General features: G+C 42.3%; 1 protein-coding gene across 4 annotated transcripts in view; it reads right to left on the bottom strand.

Moving 5' to 3' along the window:
• EHF (ETS homologous factor) overlaps positions 1 to 23,073 on the bottom strand; it is a 75,719-nt gene that overhangs the window by 39,259 nt on the left and 13,387 nt on the right. The window contains exon 2 of one of the 4 annotated variants that reach the window (XM_069091401.1): positions 20,367 to 20,544. The exons of the other annotated variants lie outside the window; for them this stretch is intronic. The gene's annotated coding sequence lies outside the window, so the exon portion shown is untranslated. The remainder of the gene's footprint in view (positions 1 to 20,366; positions 20,545 to 23,073) is intronic. 4 annotated transcript variants of the gene reach the window in all.

The following is a 23,073-nucleotide window of genomic DNA, read 5'->3' as shown; positions in this document are numbered from 1 at the left end:
CCAGGCCTTGGAAAATGAGTCTAGCTATGAACAAGAGAAAGTACCCTCGGGGAGCCACATCGTCATAAAATGGAATCACAGCGGTGAGAGGTGAGCCCCCATCAGAGGCGTTGGGTCACTGGGTTCAGTACAGTTGCCAGATTCAGACACTCACCCTCATCTACACACCTGGAACTTTTCTCCATCTACCAACACCCAGTCAACTAGCAGATGCCTCATTACCCTCCAAGGGGATTCAACCCTGACCATCACCACCTGCACAGTTCTATTTTTAGCTTTGGAGGGAGGAGGGCATTCAGGTTGCAGCTTACATTTGTGAGTACCACCTTGGGATCAGCCTTTAGGGAGTAAACTTCAGGATAGAAAATGAAAAAAGTATTCAATGGAAACTGACCTCCAAGTAAATAACAAATCAATAATGATTCCAAAGAACACATAATAAAGTATTACCTTCTCCTCTCAGTGGACAAATGGGGGACTAGCAGGGCAAAATGCTATATCCATTGTTAGACAAAGTCACTACATTTCTGCTGAACTCTCTCTGTTGCAAGGAAAGGTTTGATTTGGCAGGAGTAGTGTGCATTTCCAGAAATAACTGTGATATAAAAATAAGACTTGTCAATGGAAACTAATTATAATAATAAAATGAATTGAGGCACATAGCTCATTTCACTCAAACTCTCAAATGGAACTGTTTGGCACGGTGGAAAAGTTTTGGTTCTCGAGTTACAGTATCAGGCTTCAAATCCCTTCTAGAATACTTACTATGTGACCTTGGTCAAGTATTGGGCTTTTTGTTTCTTTATCTATAAAATGAGAGACAGCTAGGTGGCATAGTGGATAGAGCACCAGGCTTGGAGTCAGGAAGATCCGAGTTCAAATCCAGCCTCAGACATTTTCTAGCTGTATGATCCTGGGCAAGTCATTTGCCTCAGTTTCTGCATCTGTAAAATTATCTAGGGAAGGAAATGGTAAAACAAAAACTTCTCCAGTATCTTTGCCAACAAAACCCAAATGGGGTCATGAAGAGTCAGACATGACTGAAATTAGTTAACAACAACAAACCCATCTCTAAAATGGGGACACACTGGACAAGGAAATAGCAAACCATTGCAGTATCTTTGCCAAGAAAAACACATGACTCCAAAACCAATGTTGAGAAAGTTCTCAGTAGCAAAGTAGATAGAGCCTTGCACTCAAAGTAAGGGAGACGAGTTCAAATCAGAAACTTACTAGCTGTATGACTCTGGACAAGTCACTTAAACCTAACTGCCTCAGTTTCCCCATCTGTAAAATGAAGATAATAGCAGCACCTACTTCCCAGGACTGTTGTTGTGAGAATAAAATGAGAGACTATTTGTAAAAGCTCTTTACAAACCTTAAATGCTAGCTATCATTATTGTCACTATACAAAACTACCCATTAAGTATGGTCAGTATGACTGGAACTTAAGATTGCATGGAGGGAAGTAAAGACCATAAACAGAGGGAGCTTGCAATGCCAGAGTTTGTATCTGATTCCAGAGGAATCAGGAACATCAGGAATTATTGAGAAGGGGGTGAGGTGACAAGGTCAAACCTCCATTCCCCTAATCAGTAGGCATAACCATTCCAATTCCTGGTGCATTCCCATCCCAGGAGTGGCTTACTCTGAAGATTAACCCATTCGGACTGAGTAGACAACCACATGTCCAGGACTAAGTGTACAACCACGTGTCCAGGACCAAGTACACAACCATGTGTTCAGGACTGAGCACACAACTATGTGTTCAGGACTGAGTGTATAACCACGTGCTCAGTAACGAGAGTACAAGGTATAATCACATGTCCAGGACCGAGTGTACAACCATTTGTCCCATCTTAGTCACAGAATTAACACAGTCCTCGTGTTAATCTTTCCGGCTATCGCGCTTGCTTGTCCAGCAGCATGCAGCTCATCCCTGTGAGATCAGCCACTCCCTTCCCCGGTGGCCACCCTCTCATTAATCCACAGCCTCCAGCCACTTTAGGTCTGCCTCAGTTTCCTCCTCTGTAAAATGAGAATGAAGTATGAATACATATGTGAATGTGTGTATATATGCTTACAGGTATACATAGATAAAGGGCACAGGACCAATTTAACAGGAAGGGATGATACTTAAAAGGTGAAATTAAGAGGTGAGAGAGGAATATAATGAGAGGAGATGGGGAGAGACAGATTGGGGTAAACTATCTCATACAGAAGAGGCAAGAGAAAATGGTTACAATGGAGGGGAAGAATAGGAAGGCAAAAGGGAATGGGTCAACCTTATTCCTATTGAATTTGGCTCAGGGAGGGAATGAAATACACACTAAATAGGGTATCTCACCCTCCAGGAGAGTAGAGGGGAAGGGGAAGAGAGGAGGTATAATGGAAGGGAGGGCAGGCTGGGGGGGAGGGAAGTTGGAAACACCCACTTTTGAAAAGGGATGGGATCAAAGTAGAGAATAGAACAAGTGGGAGGTGGGATAGGAGGGAGGGAAATATAGTCAGTCTTTTACAATATATCTACTATGTTATTGTTTTGCAGTAGCCACATATGTACAACCTATACTGAACTGCTTATCTTCCCAGTAAGGGTGGGTGACAAGGGAGGAAGGGAATGAATCTGGAATTCAAAGTTTTAAATTCAAATATATATGTATATATATATATGTATGTGTGTGTGTGTATACTATTATTAATACTATTTTACATGTAATTGGGAAATAAGATATACAGGCACTAGGGCATAGAGATCCACTGGAAAAGTCAAAAGGGGTATGGAGAGAGCAGATTGGAGGAGGGGATATCCTGTGGGACTGCTATTTTGGGGCGGTGGGTAGGGGAAAAACGGGGAGAAAATTTGTAACTCAAAATCTGGGGGAAATGAATGATGTAAATCAGAAGTTAATAAATCATTTTGGAAAAAAAATGAGAATGATGATAATAGTGCAGGGCTCTTGTGAGGATCAAATGAGATGATACTGATGAAGAGCTTAGCTTAAAGGTTTTTCCTTTTCCCCTGTCCCTTCCTCATTCTTGTGCTAATGTCAGTGGGAGACTGGGCTAGTATATATTCTTTCTGGTCCAGGGGTTGGCTCTCCCTGAACAATGGCTTGGGTTGAGAATGGGAAGAAAACAGGAAAGGCAGGGATTGGGGATCGTTGGGCCATAAATGCAGAGGTAGAAGGGACCTGAGAAGCCCTTAATTTTACAGACGAGGACATTGAGGCACAAAGAGGAGCTGTGGCTTGCCTGTGATCATATGACCATAGAGGGAGGGGCAGAGTCAGGATTTAGACCCAGGTCTCACTCCAGATCCAAGATTCTTTCCCTTGGCTTCCTCACAGATGGAGAACTGAAATCCCTACAGGAAAACAGGACTCACGAGTGGCCTGTGAGGCCCCTTCCAGCTCTGGCTCTTTGACCCTATGACTCTCAGTCCTATGGACCACTCACAACTCACAGGGGAAGCACTGCAAAGGCTCAGTCCATTGTTTTTTTTAATTGAAAGGTAGGTTGGACACAGATGGTGGCTTCCCCAAACCCTAGGGTGGAGCTCAAAGGCACAGGAGGCCCTGTCATGACTGAGGGGGCGAAGCTGGGACCAACCTCTGCCCAGAGAACCAGGAGGGTGTGTCGATCTCAGGGCGGGGGCCACCTCGAGCCGGCTCCTTGTCTTTTGGCCTTGCTCAGTGGAGAAGAGAGAGAGGCAGACTCAAGTCACAAAGGCAGAAACTGCTGAACTGTGACTTTCTGATTAACAATTCTGGGAGAACCAACCTTCCAGCTGAGACAAGCCAAGTTCGGATGAGCTGCTCAGTGGGAGGTCTGTCCTTGGCCCAACTCAGCCATCCTAGGGAGCTTTGGGGCCCTGGACCATGAGGTCCCCCACACCTAAGAAGTCGGAACACTTCTAATTCCTTTAGTAAATTAAGCTACTATTAAAGTGCAGAGTTCAAGGCCCAGTACTAGAGGAGATAAAAAGACAAGACCCTGTGTTCAGGGAGTTTTATGAAAACCTACAAGTCCAACCTCCTCCCCACTTTACAAACTGAGGCCCAGAGGGTTTTCTTTTTCTTTTTTATTTAATGGGGGTGGGATAATATTTATTAATTGAAAAATAAATTTAAGAGATTACCTTAGGTTCTTTTATTGACTTCTTCAGTCCAAGTACCCAAGGCTTTGTAGGGAAAGAAGAAAGATGGGAGTACCTCATTTCTTGAGTTCTCCAATGGCAGCCATCATGATTGGCAGAGATTCTACCCTGGGGGTTGCTCAAACCATAGGCTGATCATCTTTACCCCATTTACACCACTAGAATGCATGTAATTATAATGAAAGAAAGGCAGTCTCAAGGGATTAGAAGGCATCTAATCCAGCCAGTCCTCAAACAGGACCACACTCTAAATCTACCACAACCCCAACAAGTGAACAATCATCCATCCATCCACCTGAAGAGAGAGCAATCACCCACCATCCACCAAGGAAGCCTTTCCACTTTCACATGGCTATCATTTTTAGGACAGCCAGCCAAACTCCCCCTCTATAGATGCAATGACTCCTTACAATCTCGGATAATACTTTACAATCTTCTAAACCATTTCTATATGCATCTTATTTGGTCAGATCTCTGCAGAGGACTCCTTAAATTTTTTTTCTGTGTCAGAAACATGATCCCTTTGGTGAAGCCTAAGGGCTCCTTCTCAAAAAATGTCTTTCACTACATCAATGAAATACAGATGATTACAAAGGAAACCAAATATATTGACAGTGATCAAAACATTTTTTAAAACAAGCTCACAGATGGAACCCAGGCTAAATCCCTTCTAAAGAGATTCTCCATGACTATAAAACTTCCCTGTCTTCTCAAAACTACTTAGGGACATCTTATTTCATATTATTCCCATTTTGATGGGAGAATGGGGGAGAGAGGCCAAGACTGAATGAAGTTCTTTGAGTTACTGAGGGTCACAGAATAAATTCAGACAGAGCTGGTGTCAAACCCTCAGATCTTGGGTCTTCTAGCCTCCAGTCTATGGGTTGATTACCTGAGGCCAGAAATCACTGATTTTTTTAGCTCCCCAGCCCAGATGAGCCGCCCAGCTGGCAAATCTACCAGCACAGAACAAACTGCTGGAATGAATAAGGATCTGGTGGGAGATTCCCCATGAGGTTCGTTAATCATAGCATCAGGAACCTAGATATGAAAGGAACCCTCAGACCTTTGCATTATCCAGTGAATGAAATTGAGGCCCAGACAGAACAAGGGACTCCCTTATGACTGCAAAGGTACTAAGTGGTAGAACTGAGGTTGGAATGTAGCCTGTCCATTTTATCAAAGGCTCTGACCAGGAGAACTTCATTGCATTAAAACATGAGGCAGCATGGTGTGCTGGTCCTTCTACTGGACTTGGAGGAAGAAAGACCCGGGTTCTGACCTCAGACTTAGTAGCTGTGTGCCCTCTGTATGTTCAGTTTCCTCCATCGTCATCATCTTCAAATAATAGCTAATATTAATATAGCACTTATGTTTATATAACATTTAATATGTGACAGGCACTGTGCCAAGTATTTTACCAATATTATCTCCTTTGGGCCTCACATCAACACTGAGAGGTTGGTGAATCAACTATACAGTTGAAGAAACTGAGGAAAGATGGGTTAAATGACTTGCCCAGGGTCATATAGCTAGTAAGTTTCTGAACTTGGATTTGAATTCAGGTCCTCCTGACTGCAGACTTAGCGCTCTATCCACTGTCTCCCCTAGCTGGAAATCTACAAAATAAAGGAGCTGGGTTTGATGTCTCTCAATGTCTGTTCCAGTTCTAAATCTGTGATCCTAAAAAGCTTTTTGAATCATGATGATGTCAAAGGCCTGTGTTCAAATCCAACCTCAAATAATTACCAACTGTGTTGGTGTGATCCTGGACAATATGTTCCCTCTGTGAACCTCATTTCTAAAATAAGGAACATGTACCTCACGAAGTTGTTTCAAACATCAAACGAGATAATGTATGTTAGTCCATAAACATTTTCTAGGCACCTACTACGCTAAAGATACAGAGACAAAAACCAGTCCCTGCCCTCAAGGAGCTCCCAATCTAATGGGGAGACAACAGGCAAAGCAAGCTATGTAACAGGATAAACAGGAAATGCTTAACAGAGGGAAGGCACTGGAATCAAATGAGGATGGGAAAAGTTTCTAGTATAAATGGGATTTTATTTGTGACTTAAAGGAAACCAGGGAAGGAGGTAGGCACAGTGGAGGAGGGAGACCATTTCAGGTATGAGAGATAGTCAAAGAAAATTCCCAGAGCTCAGGTGGAGTAACTTGTTCATGGAGGAGCAAGGAAGCCAGTGTCACCCAGGACCAGTGGGGTCACGGTGGGGAAAAGGAGGAGGGAGCTTTACAGACCTTTCTGAACTCAACGAAGGTGCCATCTAGGGTCTATCCTTAGCTAATAAGCAAAAATAACCAATAAGCTAGTAAGCAAAAGCCAGTAGGTGGATTTTAACCCTTTGAAATAAAGATGCTAAATAAAATAGTCTTCCTGCCTCAATGTAACTCTAAATTTGGGAGAGTTAATTCTTAAGCATCATTCGCCAAGCAACAATGTAAAACAATACACCTTAGCCTATCCAAAACAATACTGACAATATTCCCCATTTTCATCAATGAACCAAAGCCTAGGTATTACGCCATTTATAATTCCATACTCACAGAGCTAGGTTAAGGAAAACTATTCCCTACTATCAGGGCTATTAATTATTCTAGATGTTTCAAGAGTTCTCAAGGCTGTTTGTGCTCTCTGGAGGCCAGATCCAGAACATTTTTGTGGATTTCCTTTACTGTTTGTGAACAATTTGTAAATATACACATTTCTGTGATCCTTATCGTCCCTGGTGCCTGACACAGACAAGGAGGCAGATATTGCAAGGGGTGAGGCAACCAGAGCTGATCAAAAGACAAGCTTACCCTGTGTGACCCTCAGAGACAGCGCCAGCAAGCTAGCCAGGAGTCTGAGATAAAGCTAATGAGATTTTTTGGGAGCACAGACTGGACTCTTTCTCTCTTCCCCCATGGTGGAATGGAATTTAAGACATGAGACTGCATTCTTGCTTCAGGAAGGAGGTAGGGTGAGTAGAAAGGGGTCTAGAATAAGGGATTAAATAGTTATATCTACCCTTACTGACTGGAAAAAAACAGAGAGGATTCCAGAATTCTGATTTCCAGTAAGACAACCTTGAGACTCTTCACAGGAGGAAGAGGGAATCAATGGCCAGAGAACAGCTCTCCCATAGCAGGTGGCCAGGAAGGAAATCAACAGCTGGGCTAACAGCTGTCTGACAGCAAGTTCAACCAGGCATCATGTTTTCTATGCCCACTTAGGATCTCATCTTTCTCTGTCTTCCACACTCCCCTAGGCTAACACTCCTCCCCATTCTCAGAGCAGTCAATGGTCCACCTGGCTTTGGTGCACCTGAATTAGGCTCTAAAACCCTCCCAGGTTCCTTTTGTCTCTGCCCTCCTGGCATAGGGAGATGACCTGCCCTATTTCCGACTTCCCCACCAAGGATTGCTTTCATTGATTATGCCCTCATACAACTTCCTAGAGAACACATACAAAGCCCATGGTCCCTGCTCTCCTAGAGAAGCTTCCATTCTTCATCCCTTCCCTGACTTTGTTCACACTCTCAATCCAATCTCTACTTAAAAAAAAAAAAGCACCCATGGAGAGGCAACCTTGTCAGGAAAGTGGCCCGTGGGTCCAACAAAAACAATAATAATCAGAATAGATGACATTTACATATCATTTTAAAGTTTGAAAAAACATCACATTTGAACCTTGACCTCCTAAATTTGGCAGGCTTGGGAACAGAAGCCACACATTACTGAGATGGTGCAGGTGGCTACCTAGAAAAGAGTGAGTTCCAAGTCGCTAGACTTGGGATGCCTAATTCAAGACACTAGACCAGACACAGGAACACTCCTTTCTCCATTCATGACTTTGTGCTTTAGCGGAAAGAGCACAGGATTTGGAATCAGAAGAATCAGGCTCAAATCTCAGCTTAGTCATTTATGCTGCATGTTCGGTTCAGTGATTTTTAGCCTTGTCTGACTCTTTGTGATCCCATTTGGGGTTTATTGGCTGAGATACTGGAGCGGTTTTCCATTTCCTTCTTCAGCTCATTTGACAGATGAGGAAACTGAGGTAGACAGGGTTAAATGACTTACCCAGGGTCACACAGCTAGGAAGTATCTGAGGCCAGATTTGAACTCAGGAAGATGAGTCTTCCTGACTCCAGGCCTGACACTCTATCCACTGTGCCACCTGTTACCATGGACAAATCACTTATCCTCTATGGTTATAGGTTTCCTCATCAAGAAATGAGGGTGTTGGATTAGATATGGGGTTCTTAATCTTTTCTGTCATAGACAAAACTCCTTTGGTAGTCTGGGGAAGTCTTTATGAGATACTATTGGTTTAAGCACTTAACATAGTGCCTGGAAAATAGTAAGCATTTAATAAATGCTTGTTTCCTTCCTTATCAGAATAATGTTTTGTATACATAAAATAAAATCCATAGAATTGCCAAGGAAACCAATTGTGTTGAAATATGATTATTCAAATATTTTTATAAACAAGTTTAGAGAAACTAGGTTAAAAACCCCTAAAACTTGCAATGGAATATTATTGTGCTATAAGAAATGATGGGGCGGCCAGGCAGCACAGTGAGTAAGAGCACCGGCCCCAGTGTCAGGATGACTTGGGGATTGAATCCAGGCTCAGATACTTAGCACCCACCCAGAAACACCTGGCTGTGTAACCTTGAGCAAGTTACTTAACCCTGATTGCTTAAAAAAAAAAAAAAAGAAATGACAAACAGGATGATTTCAGAAAAACTTGCAAAGATTTTCATGAACTGATGCATAGTGAAGTGAACAGAAACAGGAGAACACCGTACACAGTAACAGCAATATTGTTAGACGAAAACCTGTGAATGACTTAACTCTTCTCAGCATCCGAGACAATCCCAAAGGAGTAATGATGAACCATACTATCTGCCTTCAGAGAACTGATATTGTCTGAATCCAGACTGAAGTGTTCTATTTTTAACTTTAGTTTTCTTGTACAAAATTACTACTATGGAAACATTTTATATAATTGTACACGTATAACCTACATCTGATTGTTTGCTATCTCGGGGACAGTGGGAAGGAGAGAGGGAGACTTAGAATTTGGAACTCAAAACTTTAAATAAAAGTGTTTTTAAAAATTGAAAAAAAATCAGAAATATGTTTACATGTAACACACTTAAAAATGAGAGATCACACAGAGTTAAGAATAACTTTGAATGAATGTTATTTTGCCTATTATAAACACCTCAATTAACCATAAAGGACATATAAAGAAAGATGCTATCTGTATCCAGAGAAAGAATTTATAAATAGAAGTATATACAGAATATTTTTATGTATATCTAGAAATACATATATATATATGAATATATATTTGTGGCTAATGGTAGCCATCTCTGAAGGCAGGTGGAGGGAAAGGGAAGAAAAAAAAGAGAAGAAAAAGAAATGTACATAATAATTTTGTTGTATATTTGAAAGGAATAGCAAGTTGTGCATAGTAGATCTGCAGGTTCATGTCCAGCTTTTTGATTGTACTATGTTACGGAAATGCTTATTTTATTCCATAAATGAAAAAATAAAGAACCAAAAAAACCCAGCCCTAGAACAGATGACCTCTAAGATCTATCTCGTCTGGGTCTGAAGCTAAATATGATAAATGGTTATTTAACCCCTGTGTTTAAAGACCACTCTATTTTATTATCCCTTGAGTAAAAGAAACTCCTCAAAGGTAGGAACAGCTTTCATTTTGTCTCTTTTCCCCAGCTCTTAACATACACTGCCTTGTGCTGATTAGGCATTTAATAGATGCCTGTTGAAAGGCAGGGGGTGGGAAGGGTTTTGAATTGAAGGGAAGTGGGGGAGGGGGAGGAGCAGTCATCCATCCCTCCTCACCACTTTAGACTTTAAGATCTGAGTGTAGCCAGGAACATTGTACATACCCTTCACACCTCCAACATTAGGCCATTACAGAAGTAATGGAATTGGAAGGAAACTGTATTCTATACCAGCGAGGGAGAAAGTCAAAGAACTTTGAGAAGATGAGAGCTACATCATGTGCAATAGGCACCCCAAGTGCAAATCTATCAGCAATGACTATACTTACTACAATGTACCCTAACACGGGATACAAAACCTCACCAGACACATTTAATAGACTTGGTCTATTACCATAAGTGTGTTTTCTAGGTAAATAATTAGCAATCGAGAGCAGGGAAAGGCAGGCAGAATACCCATCTACGGCAGGGTTTCTTTGGCCCAGAGTTCCTGGAGGAGTGTGGATCCTTGGTCTGACAGGTCACCTTCTCCCTGGGTCTTTTAAAGCATCAACAGATCTTCCTGAATCTCAGGCTTTAAACTCAAGGGAAAGGTCCCCTTAGTTTTCCAACACATTGAACTCTCAACCAAGAGAAAAACTTGTCTAGTATCCCAAACCCTAAACAATTGTTACTCCTTTCTAAATGCCTTCTAGTCCATTCAATGACTCCAGCCAAGTGTAGAAGAGGGGGGAAAAACCACTAACTGAAAGGATCATGGCAGAGGGAGCCAAGGCAATCTGCCCTGGGATCCGGAAACAACCAACCAGTCAAACAAACAAAATGGGGAGGATTCCATTTAAAAAAAAAGTCTGAAGAACAAGACCTCACCTCTCTTTCCGGACAACTCTACCTCCTCTCCTCTCCCCACCCCCACACCCTATCTTTGCCCTTGCAGGAGAAGACTCAGGAAAAAACCGACAAAAGACCTTGCTAAGCTCTTAGGTTGGCAGATAGGATTAGGGTCCAGATTTCTCCAAGGCAGCCTGGGCCAGGAAAGCGCTCCACTCAGGGCGGAATAAAGCAGTTGGCTGTCTGGGCTGGTGGCTGTCTCTCCTGAAGACAATGCAGTGTTTATATGTCAGAGGGTTAGGAGCAGGTTGTTAAGGTAGAAAACCCACCGTAAATAGAGCTGTTAATTCAGTTGTTGGCATGAGCTCCTGTTATCTCCTGAATACCTCCCAGAGGGTAGAGGCCCTACCTTTTCGTTTGAGTTGGCAGCCCAGGTATTTTTTTGCACCTGCTGCTTTGCTCCGATAACAACGCAGTTAAGCATTGATTTGTTGGAAAATAAACAGAAAAAGCAAAGAAAGGCATCTGCCCGAACAGCCTGAGCTGGTTTGACTGAATGGCTGTGCCAATTTGTTTTTCTTATAAAACCAGAAGAAAAAAAAAAACCTCTATACACACATGCAGCAGACACACACAACTGTATGCTTTCGGTCTGAATGCTCCTTGGATGTACAGAAAGATGTTGATGGTACCCGAGGACCCTTCCCCAAAGGGCAATCTATCCATCCAATCTAGCCTGTTCAAAGAAGCCACAATGATGTGTCTTGAGTTCTGTCAAGTGACAACTAACCATCACCACATTGCAGGGTGAGAATGAATGTGTTTTACTTTCCATCAAAAACATCCATGAACCAGGGCAACCAAGAAGCCTATCTTTATGCCCCAACCAATGTGTCGCTTCCAAGCTAGAGCTCAGGAAATCAATATGGGGTAGGGACATAGGTATGGTCCAGCATCTCCAGGATTTGAGTCAGAGAGGACCATAGTTCAAATCCAGACTGCCACTTAAAGTAACCTTGGGCAAGTTGCTTTCAGCTCCCTGGGTCTTAGTTTCCACTTTCATCAAATGATAAAATGACCTCTGGAGTCCCTCTCAATACTGAATCTATTTGATCCTTATACAGACACCTGAGAGGTCATTGTTCTTTCACCTAGTTCAGATGACTTCCTAGTCGACTTCTGAGTCACTGCTGAGATTGAAGCCCCTTCCCCCCTTTGCTGGGCCATAGCTTCCCCAGCACAAAGTGAGGGATACCTACCTCTATGGCTGGTCATGCAGGTTCGTTTATATCCTGCTAAGTAATCTGAGTTCTTAGGTGCAAAAGGGCTGGGGAAGGGAAAGGCGTGATTTCTGCCTTAATCCAAGGCCCAACTTCGTCATTCACATGCCCTCATTTCTTATTAGCTTGTCAATATCATGTGACGGCATGAGACCTGGCCTGAAAGGGTCAGTCACAAAGGACTGGAGAAACCACTCGAACTTAAATCATGACAGCACTAATTAAAGGAAGCATCATCATTCAGCCCTCAAAACCTCCCTGGCCATCACAGGAAATTTCTTAATGGTGATCTTTCAAATTAGGGAAGGAGAAGACTCATGAGGTATGCTGGGCTCCCCCCAATGAGCTCCCTCTTCACCCTGCTTATTCCACGCCCATGGGCCCTCACAGCCCCTGGGCCATGGGACTAGACCAGAAGCCTTTGCAGTGGGCCAAGAAAACTGAAGCCTTTTCAGTGGGCCAAGAAAACCGCAGCCTTGCCCATCAAGGAGCATTAAGGACAGGATGTTCTGACAAGGGAGGGACATGGCTGGCTGAGCATTCCCAAGCATTCTTGTTTTGAGAAGGACAGGGAGGGTAGCTCATCGGAACCAAACCGGGCAGCTAGAGAAGTCAAGAGATTTAACAACACCCTCAGTTGACTGAAAAATAAATAAGAGCTGCCATTTTGGAATGTGTAGCAAGGGTGGAGGGAAGAGACGGGTGCGGAACACAGTGAGGGAAGGGTTGGGATCCAAGGCATTGTCTCTATTACAAGCAAAATGGGTTTTAATGGAAGAAGTCCTTGCTTACTAGAGGGCACTGGATACCTCTGGGGCCAATTGGGCACAGACCCAGTGATCTAGAAGGTGGCCCTCACTTTTCCACCTTACAAGTCAGACGAGGACAGAGCAGTGACCAAGAGTGACCAGAGCAGAGCCCTCCCTAGAAACTAAGGCTTACCTTACTTCATGGGAATCCACTTAGCCCATTTTGCATGGCCCTAACAGAAGACCCCAAGCTCACAGGAAGTTCTTAGGGGGAGGGAGTATTTCTTTCTTTTTGTCTTTAACATTTCAGCTTTACTTTATGGTCCCTCCCTGGGAGGAAAAAAGATCCAAGAACTTCACTTCTAAGACAAAATGACAGCTGTCAGTTCTCTCCCTCTCTCTTATCCAGGAGCTGGGTACCTAATAGGCTCTTAAATGCTTGATTACTGACTCTCTTTAGTTAAAGTAATGGATAAGAATGCTAGACTTGATTTCAAATCCCAACTCTGGAGTCTACTATCTGTGTTTCCATAGACGAGATCCTTAGCCCCTCTGAGCCTCAGTTTTCAGATCTAGAAAATGGGGAGAGGTTAATCAAGGGACAAGAGGGAGGGAAGAAAGGTATCAAGCATTTATTAAGTGTCTGTCATGTTCCAGGTACTATACTAAGCACTTTTCAAATATTATCAAAGGGACAGTCTCCCTGAGCCTCAGTTTCCAGATATGTAATGGGAAAAATCAATCAAGGAACCTTAAACCTAAGCCCCTATTTCCAGATTCATGGAATGGATATTATAATAATAATAATATACCAATACATATATATTGGTATATAATAATAACCAATCCTAAAGCATGATAAGTGCCTACTATGTGCCAGCCATTGTTAAGTGCCTACTATGCACCAATCATTGCCCTAGGTGCTGGAGATACACAGAGAAAATTATCTGCCTTGGATAGTTTTACATTGAATTGGGGGACACAACATGTAATGAGACAGAATGTTTTAGTGAACAGACAGCTACCCCTCTGAGGTAATGAGAGAATATACATAAAATACTTCAAAGCAGTATAAGAAATGCCCATCAGCAGCATTAACAACAACATCAGCATCATCCCTTCTCTAGGCAATGAATACAGTAGCCCACCACTTTGTATAGCCCTGCATGTAGGTCCCAGCATCTCTAAAGAGTCCATCCTAAACGTTGGACTGCCACTCCTCTCCCCTCCCCCGAGCATTTGTACATTCCGTGAGTACAGGAGGCACCCCCAAATAACCCCCAATGCCCTAAGATGAAAGTCTCCCTTTCCCAGAAGCATTCCTTCATGGGCCAGGCAAAGGCTTCCATCCAAACCCCAGTCAGACTTCCTGTTTAAAGCCGAGGATTGACTCAGTGAGCTGGCGGGGCTGGTCTACATGATGCCTCAGCCTTATTAACAATAATAACAAGAACAACAAAGTGAATAACAAAACTGTTTTAAAAAAAATCTTAAAGAGAAAATGGAAGGGAAATTATGCAGAGCGCCTCATGTCTGAGCCCTAATGTACTGCCTTTATGACAGACCTGTTTACTCAAACATCACCCAAATTAGAGAAAAATGATAACCATCCCCTTCACGACGGAGAATCCCATTAAGACCATCAAAGTTTACACAGACTTTTTTCCTTCTTATTCATCACAACCATCTTTGGACTATTCTTTTAAATGGATAAATATAACACCTACAATTATTCTAAAACTCAATTCTCAGGGCTGATGAGGCTACAGAGGAAAGCTGCGGATTATCCCAGGGATCTTTCATAAACCATAACTCACTCCTCAGCAAACAAAACAAACCATGTCATTATATGGAAAGGTGGCCTAGCATAGTGAACAGAGCATTGGACTTGGAGTCAGGGAGCCCTAAATTCAACTACCATCTCAGAAAATTAGTAGCTTTTTCTAGTGACCTTGGGGTCAGGTACATGGCACAATGGATACAGCTGTGGGCCTGAATTCAGGAAGACAAATCTGGCCTCAGACACTTACTAGCTGTGTGACCTTGGGCAAGTCACTTAGCCCTGTTTGCCTCAGTTTCCTTATCTGTAAAATGAGTTGGAGAAGGGAATGGCAAACCACTCCAGTATCTTTGCCAAGAAAACCCCAAATGGGGCCATGAAGAGTCAGACATGACTGAAATGACTGAACAACAGCTAGTGACTGTGGGTAAGTCATTGACCTTGTCTACTTTATTAGATCATGGGATCATAGTTAAAGTTGGGAGAAACTTTACAGGTCATCTAGTCCCTCCCCCTTGATTTACAGAGGAGGAAACTAAGGCCCAGAAATATTAAATGACTCGACCAAAGTCACAGAGACAGAGTGACAGAGAAATTCAATTAATCTCTTATCCTCAGTGTACTAATCTACAGGAAAGGGAGTATAATAATTCTTTTTTTTTTTTTTTTGCTTTTTGGAGGGGGGGAAGGTAGGGCATTTGGAGTTAAGTGACTTGCCCAAGGTCACACAGCTAGTTTGTGTGTGTGTGTGTGTGTGTGTGTGTGTGTGTTAAGTGTCTGAGGCAGGAGTGTAATAATTCTTAAAATACTCAGACAAAATATGACTTTGTAAACTTTAAAGTGAAGGAATCACAATAATTGGCATGGGATAGGTCCTCGTCATCTGCCCCAGCATCAAAAGGGATAGAATGCTACAGCATCTCCATGCATTTCATCTTTTATGCCTTTCAAAGCCACCACACTTCAGGTTTTGAAGGGCACTGCCCCCTGGGAAGAAGGAACAGGGCCTGGAATCAGCCAGGTGGGGAAAGCGACTTCCTGAGAGCTATTGCTAGAGATGTTGGAATCCCAGAATCTTAGAGCTGTATAACCTTAAAAAAATTGTTGCTCCAACACATTCAGCGGTGGCAAAGTCATCTAACTTAGTTAATGATGTCCTAGATCTAGAGATGGAGGGTCCTTAGAGGCCATATAGCCCAGCTGACCTTCTTTTATAGATCAGGAAACTGAGGCTCAGATTGTGTTAAGGCATTTAGTATCATAGCTCTAGAATTGGAAAAGCCTACAGAGATGATTTAGTCCAATTCTCCCATTTTACAGGGGAGGAAACTGAGGTCCAGGGAGTAACTTGTGTAAGGTCATATGGGCAGTAAGCCCCAGAGGTGGGGTGCTAACTTCAGAGCCTACATTCTTTCCATTGGGTCTTGAAGCCTCCATCTTTTAAGCCTCCAGTATAACAGGTATTGAACGATCTTTGTACTGATGACCTTACAAGCAGATTGTGAGGAATGTACTTTGTAAACCTTAAAACCTATGGAAAGGCATATTTTATTACAGAATGGAGCACCAAGTTCTCCTTGGATAGCATTGTCTCCCTAACCACTCCCAACTTCCATTCCCCCAAGGAAGTAGAGTGAAGGCTGGGTTTCTCAGTCCCCAGGGCCATAACATTTCAGTAGGAATTTGGGCATTTTCCCAAGGGTCTAAAGGAGAGGACAGGCTTTTCCTTCAGGCCATACTTTCACCATCCCCCTCCCCAGACACAACCTTGCAGAAAGCCATAGTTAGTTTCCAGAAGTAGGAAGTCAACCTAACCTCCACCCCCCCCCCTCCACCCAGAAAGTCCCACCCCCAGGCATTCTCAGTCCTATGCCTTGACATCATCCAAATTTCCCAGCTTGATGGGACCTATGTTGATACTTGTTCCAAGATGCCAATAACTTTTTATTTAAAGGACCTATGATTTCATTGTCCCCACTTTGAAAATCACTACCAACTTACAGCAAAAATACTTGGCCTTGCAATCCTAAATTAATACAATCGGAAGGAAAATGGACTTTTAATGTATGTGGAGGAGGGGAGGGGAATAAGTATTTATATAGCACTGACTCTGTTCCAGACACTGGGCTAAGCACTTTTACAAATATTATTTCATCACTGGATAGAGGACTCTCAAGTATTTCTGATGAAGAGACCAAAGCTGAGTAAGCACTTTTAAGGGCAAACACAAGAATCAAGAGGAACCCAGAAAGGTAAATTTATTTAAGGCATTTGAAGAGGTTTATATGATGATGCAGTGCTAACATTCTACTAGAAGGAAAACCAATGGGTGTCCTTTCAGAATTTTAATGTGTTAAAAGGGTATGGAAGAAATTACATGAGAAAAACAGGAACTGGATTAGGCTGATTTCGTTCTGAAGCTGTTAAAAGAAAGGAAGGAAGGAAGGTGAAAAGAATGAATGAGAGCACACAGGAGGAAAAAGGAGGTGGAATCTCATAATTTGGGTTCCTGAAGACTATATAAATACAGAGAAAGGGATGGGGGAGGGGGAAAGGTAACCAGGCATCTCTTAACTGAAATGTATAAAGAGCTTACACACACACACACACACACACACACACACACACACACACAAATTTGGTGTAGAAATATATCAAATTCAACAGGGAAACAAGTTGGGAATGGAAGGATAAAGAGGATAATATGGGGAAGGAATAGTCATGAGCAAAAGAAAGTTCTTGATTGTGGGGAAGGGGTACTAAAAGGGAAAAGAAAAAGACCAGAATCAAAGTGGGGCGTCTATCAGTCGGGGAATGGCTTAACAAATGTGGCATAAAACAGGACAGAATATTATCACACAGTAGGAAATGATGAAAGAGAAAGTTCCAGAGAATCCTGGGTTAGTATGAATGAGTGCAGAATAAATTAAACAGAAAGAGTAGAGCAATCGCCACAGGAACAACAAACAGCATGGTAAAGAAAACCACTTCGAAAGGCTTGAGGAACCTCTACAAATCGATCAACCACTCTCCAGAAGACCTATGAAAAGAATGAGACCCACCTCCCAACAGGGAAGGGATGAATTCAATGTACAGTAAGACTCATATATAAGGCGGGGGGAGAGAGAGAGGAGAGAAGCAATCATGGTCAAGTGACTTGCCCAGGGTCACACAGCTAGTAAGTGTCTGAGCCTACATTTGAACTCAGGTCCTCCCAACTCCAGGGCTGGTGTTCTATCCACTGCACCACCTATCTGCCCTGCCCTGTTATATGTGTGTGTATACACATACTTAACACATATATATGTTTGTGTGTGTATATTTGTGCTTGTGTATGTGTGTGTGTTTGAATTTGGCCCACTGGGTGGATTCATTTTGCTTAACCATGCTTATTTGTTACAAAGGTCCTAGTGTTCATTCATTCTCTTGAATTTTAATTCTGGATGGAGGAGATAAGGTAAGTAGGATTGCAAAAAAAAAAAAAAAGAAAAAAAGACCAGTGTAATTTTTTTATATGCAAAAGAAAATTCAGATACAGACAAGCAGGACAGTTGTGAAAAGTAACATGTGGAATTTACTATCTATCTATCTATCTATCTATCTATCTATCTATCTATCTATCTATCTATCTATCCACATATATATTATTATATCCTTTTAAGAAAATCAGAAGGGGTGGCTAGGTGGTGCAGTGAACAGAGCACCTGCCCTGGAGTCAGGAGGACCTGAGTTCAAATCTGACCTCAGACACAACACAAAAACTAACTTTGTGACCTTGGGCAAGTCACTTAACCCCAATTTCCCCTCCAAAAAAGCAAAAAAAAAAAGTCATAAGAAGTAGAGATTCAGAGTAGTGCAATTCTCTTTTTTGGATTCTGCTGTATATTTGGAAATGTTCAGAAGTGTGTTGTTAAGTTCCGAATTTTAAAAACCAAGATCACTCCCAATCAGTCAATAAGCATTTATTTACTGAGACTATATACTGACCATTATGCTGGGTGAGAGGGACAAAAAGACAATGAGGCATCAGAGATAATAGCTAATGTTTATATAGTGTTTACTATGTACCAGAGACTGGGCTAAGCACTTTACAATTATTATTTCACTTGATCCTCATAACAATCATGGGAGGAGCTGTTATTAACCCCATTTTACAGAGGAAATTAAGGCAAACAGAGGTTGTGACTTGCCCAGGTACACACATCTACCCAGTTTCTGAAGCTGGATTCAAACTCAGGTCTTCCTAATTCCAGGCTTCGAACTCTTAAGCACCAAGCCACCTGGCTAAGGTTCAGCAGCATAAGGAAACCTCCTATAGCAGTTTGTAGAGATTGAAACTCTCTCCCAATGCAGCATCATGAAAAAATCATGCATTTCTAAGATGCTATTTTAAGGTTTCATAAATCAATTTCTTCATAATCAATGGGTAAAATATTATTTTAACTTATTTAATTTTATTTATTAATAATTAATAAAATCAATTAATTTAATTAAAATATTATTTATTATTCTCACCATTTTAAAGACTAGGAAAATGAGGTTGCTCAATAGCCATACACCTAGTGACAGAAGCCAAGATTGGAACCCAGGTCTTTTGACTCCCAATACAAGTGTGCCTGGTCATCAGATTGAGTCAAATCATGCCGAAAATCACTTAGTAAGTGCCTACTATTTCCCAGACAACCTTGCTAAGAGCTGGGAATGTAAAGGTGAAAAACAGACTCTGCCCTTAAAAAGATCTCTGTCTAATAGAGGAGACAACACACAAACAACTGTTCCAACAAGATATATACAGGATAAATTGAAGATAATAAAGGGAATGCACTAGCATTACAGGTATTGAAACTTAGAGGCAGAGATGAGGGTGGAGAGTTTCAGGTATGGGGAACCAGGGAAAAGCCAATGAAAATGACTCGCATCTGAGACAGTGTCATGCATGTAGGAAGAACAGCGACAAGACCAGTATCCTAGGAAAAAAGGGAACATGGGAGGGAGTAACACATACAAAGATGGGAAGGATAAGAAGCAACCAGGTTAAAAGCCAAGCAGAAGATAGCAGATTTGATCCTGAAAGCCATACTAAAGTGGATTGAGGTTGTAGGCTGGGGGCAACCACGGAGGGTTAATGTGGTCAGACCTGTATTTAGGAACATTCCTTTAACAATTCAGTGGGAGATGGACTGGAGTGGGGAAAGACAGGAAGCAGGGAGACCAACTAACAGTCTACTGCAATCATGGCACTTAACAAGAGCAGGCACATAATAAATGCTTATTTACTTGACTTGACATGAATACTGAAAGATGACAATGGATAGAGAGGACCAAGGAGACTTGCACTCAAAGTCACACTTCTGATACAATATTGACAGTGATCCATACATATTGGCTGTGATCGCCATTGGTAAAGAAAGTCTCCTAGACAAAGAATACTAACAATAGCACCCCCATTTTACAGATGAGGAAACTGAGGCTGGGGAAAAAAAAGGTTAAGTAACTTGCCCAAGATCACACAGTTCCTAAGTGTCTGAGGCAGGATTCAAACTCTGGTCTTTCTGACTCCAACTCCAGCACTCCACCCACTTTGTTACTTGGGTCACACAGGTCCACTCCCTATGATTGTGGCTGTTATTATCATCATCTCTTGTTCTGGGTTCTTCTATGGCCCAGTGAACTGAGACCACTTTTAAGTAAACTTGTATGCTTGACAGTAAGTCCAAACTACCCCCACAACAGAATAAATTCTTTCTTCTCTTATAGTCAACAACAATGGCCCAGAAAGGAGAAGAGAAAAACAGATAGATGGCTTACTCTCAGAATCCATTCTATTGGTTGCTCCCAATACCATGACTGGCACTTCAGATTCCCAAGGCAGCTCCCGGAGTTGACCACAGAGACAATAGGATCAGAAAATCTCAGAATCTTCTAGGATCTTCTCAGATCCTGGGACTCCTCTCCTCCCAGAGACAAGAGGCCCAATTCCCAAGGGCTGAGAGACAGATAGGCTGGTCTATTAGGTGAGTACCAAACAAAGCTTCACACCATTATGGTATTAGTATAGGGGTGTGACTCACTCACATAGGGTGTGGACAAACCTATTCTAGCTACACAAAGAAAATGGAGCTCAAGGCAAAGGGAAGACCCCTTATAATGCAATTCAATCAATTCAATTCAACAAAAGCTTATTAAGCACTTACTGTTTACAAAAGATGATGAAGATTTGACCACAGAAAATACCAGAATCATTCACGCTTTGAATTCATCAGTTTCTGTCATCAATAAGCATTTTTAAAATTTTTCTTATAAGAATCTGGGGATTCAAAGAAAGGTTCACATGGATTCTTGTCTTCAGGGACCATTTTAATGGCAGGGACCAAATGTAAACAACTATATACATCCAAGATATACACACCACCTTACAATTGATGGTGACAGCTTCTCTGTGGAATTATTGAGAGAGCAATTTACTTGGTGAACCCTTAAGTTCACACCCTGGGCCTCTTAAGTCACCTTCTTAAGTAGCCTTCAAAGCTCAACTCAAGGGCAGGTTCCCACAAAACATCTTTCCTGATTCCCCCAAATTGTCAATGCATCCTCTTCTGAAATTATATGACATTTATTTAATTAGATTCAACCAATCAGCAGACACATAGTAAGCTGTCAATAAATGCCTGCTGGATTACACTCTAAGTAGTGTTGGGCTGGGAACCAAGAAACTGGGTTCAAATTTCATCTCTGATACCTAATGACCTGGTGACCACTGAATTTCAGGGAGCTTTGGGGAGTTCTCTGAGACTCTAAATTATTAACTATCTACTGAAGTGGGTTCCAAACCTCCTGATTAAATCACAGGTCCCTGACTGTAGAGCTAAACTTGACCAAAGACTGACTTTTGTCCTTGCTTTCTTTCCCAGGTCTAACACTGACTTTCTCAGAGTAAATGCTAAATAAACTTTTACTGGCTAATTGAATCAAAGTTGAGATCCAAAAGGACTAGGGAGAGGTTCTTGGTGGGTCAAAGTAACCTGCAGTCAGCTCATAATCATTTAGTCAGGATTGATAAATAGTGCTAAGGGAAAGGCTGAGCATTTATTAAGCACCTACTATGTTCCAGGCACAGTGCTAAGGGGAAAGGGAAACCAAGCATTAAGCACCTAATATGTGCCAGGCACAGTGCTAAGGGGAAAACCAAGCATTAATTAAGTGCCTACTATGTGCCAGGCACAATGTAGGCTACACTAGGGATACAAAGAAAGTCAAAAACACAAACACCTGTTCTCTTGCCTCGAGGAGCTCACATTCCTTTGAGGGAGATAACATGTAAGTAATTATGTACATACAAGATATATACAGTGCCTGCCATGGCTTCCTTCAAATATCTTCTGCAAGAAACCTCTCCCAGGCCTCTCTAGTACCTCCTCTCTGAAACTACCTCTCCAATATACTCTGTATATATCTTGCCATTTACTCATTTTTCACATGCGTCTGACTCTTTGTGACTCCATATGGGGTTTTCTTGGCAAAGATCCTGGAGAGGTTTGTCATTTCTCCAGCTCATTTTACAGATGAGGAAACTGAGTCAAACAAGGTGAAGTGACCTGTCCAGAGTCACACAGTTAATAAGTGTCTGAGGCCAGATTTGAACTCAGGTCTTCTTGATTCCAGACACCATCTAGCTGCCCTACATTTAACTTATTTGTCCATATTTTCTTGCGTGTCACCTCTATCATGAGACTGTGAACTCAAGAGCAGGTACAACCTTTTTTTGTAGCCCCAGCACTTAGCCTAGTGCCTGGCTTAATAAATGCTGGCTGACTACAAATGGAACACATTACCAAACCAAGAATCTTGCAAGAAACCCCCAGAGGTACCACAAAAGAATTTTGCCAACTCACAAGGTAAGACTGAGAGGCTGGAACAGCCCACATTTTCTCCTGGTATCCATGTAGTACCAAGAGAACTAGAGGCAGACTCCCCAGCTTGTGAGGTAGCTCCCAGTTGGGGGACTCTACTGAACAGGGCCAAGTAGCACATGGTGAGAAGGAACAAATGAGTTCCATCTGCACATAGTCTACCTACATTCGTCAAAGCACTGGAATTGTGGGACGGAGTATGTGTCTTCTTTGGGAGTACTGTTGTTTGGGCGACCTTTTAGCTGGAGAGTCAACAGGGCAAGGTACCCGAGTGGGGTGGTGAAGGACTTTGGGGTCATATCATATGAGGCCCTGGTTGAAGCAGCTGGGGAAAGTTGGCAGGAAGAAGAGACTTATGGGGGACAGAACAACCATCTTCAAGTATATAAAAAATTGTTAAAGGGAAGAGGGAGCAGACCAGATGGCAGAAATAGAAACAGGAGGAAGTTGCAGAGAGGCAAATAGAATGTAGTCTTGATGTCAGGGAAAACTTCCTACTGATCAGAAGGTTCCCAAAGCAAAGTGGGTTCTCTCAGAAGGTTGGTATGTGTTCTTCTCACTCTCTCACTCTCACTCTCTCTCTCTCTCTCTCTCTCTCTCTCTCT

Source organism: Petaurus breviceps, unplaced genomic scaffold (assembly GCF_028583685.1).
Source record: "Petaurus breviceps papuanus isolate PSGF00001 unplaced genomic scaffold, PetGlider_PUasm1.0 188, whole genome shotgun sequence".
NCBI lineage: Eukaryota > Metazoa > Chordata > Mammalia > Diprotodontia > Petauridae > Petaurus > Petaurus breviceps.
Note: the sequence above shows the minus strand (reverse complement) of the source record. Positions and strands in the feature narration are given on the sequence as shown.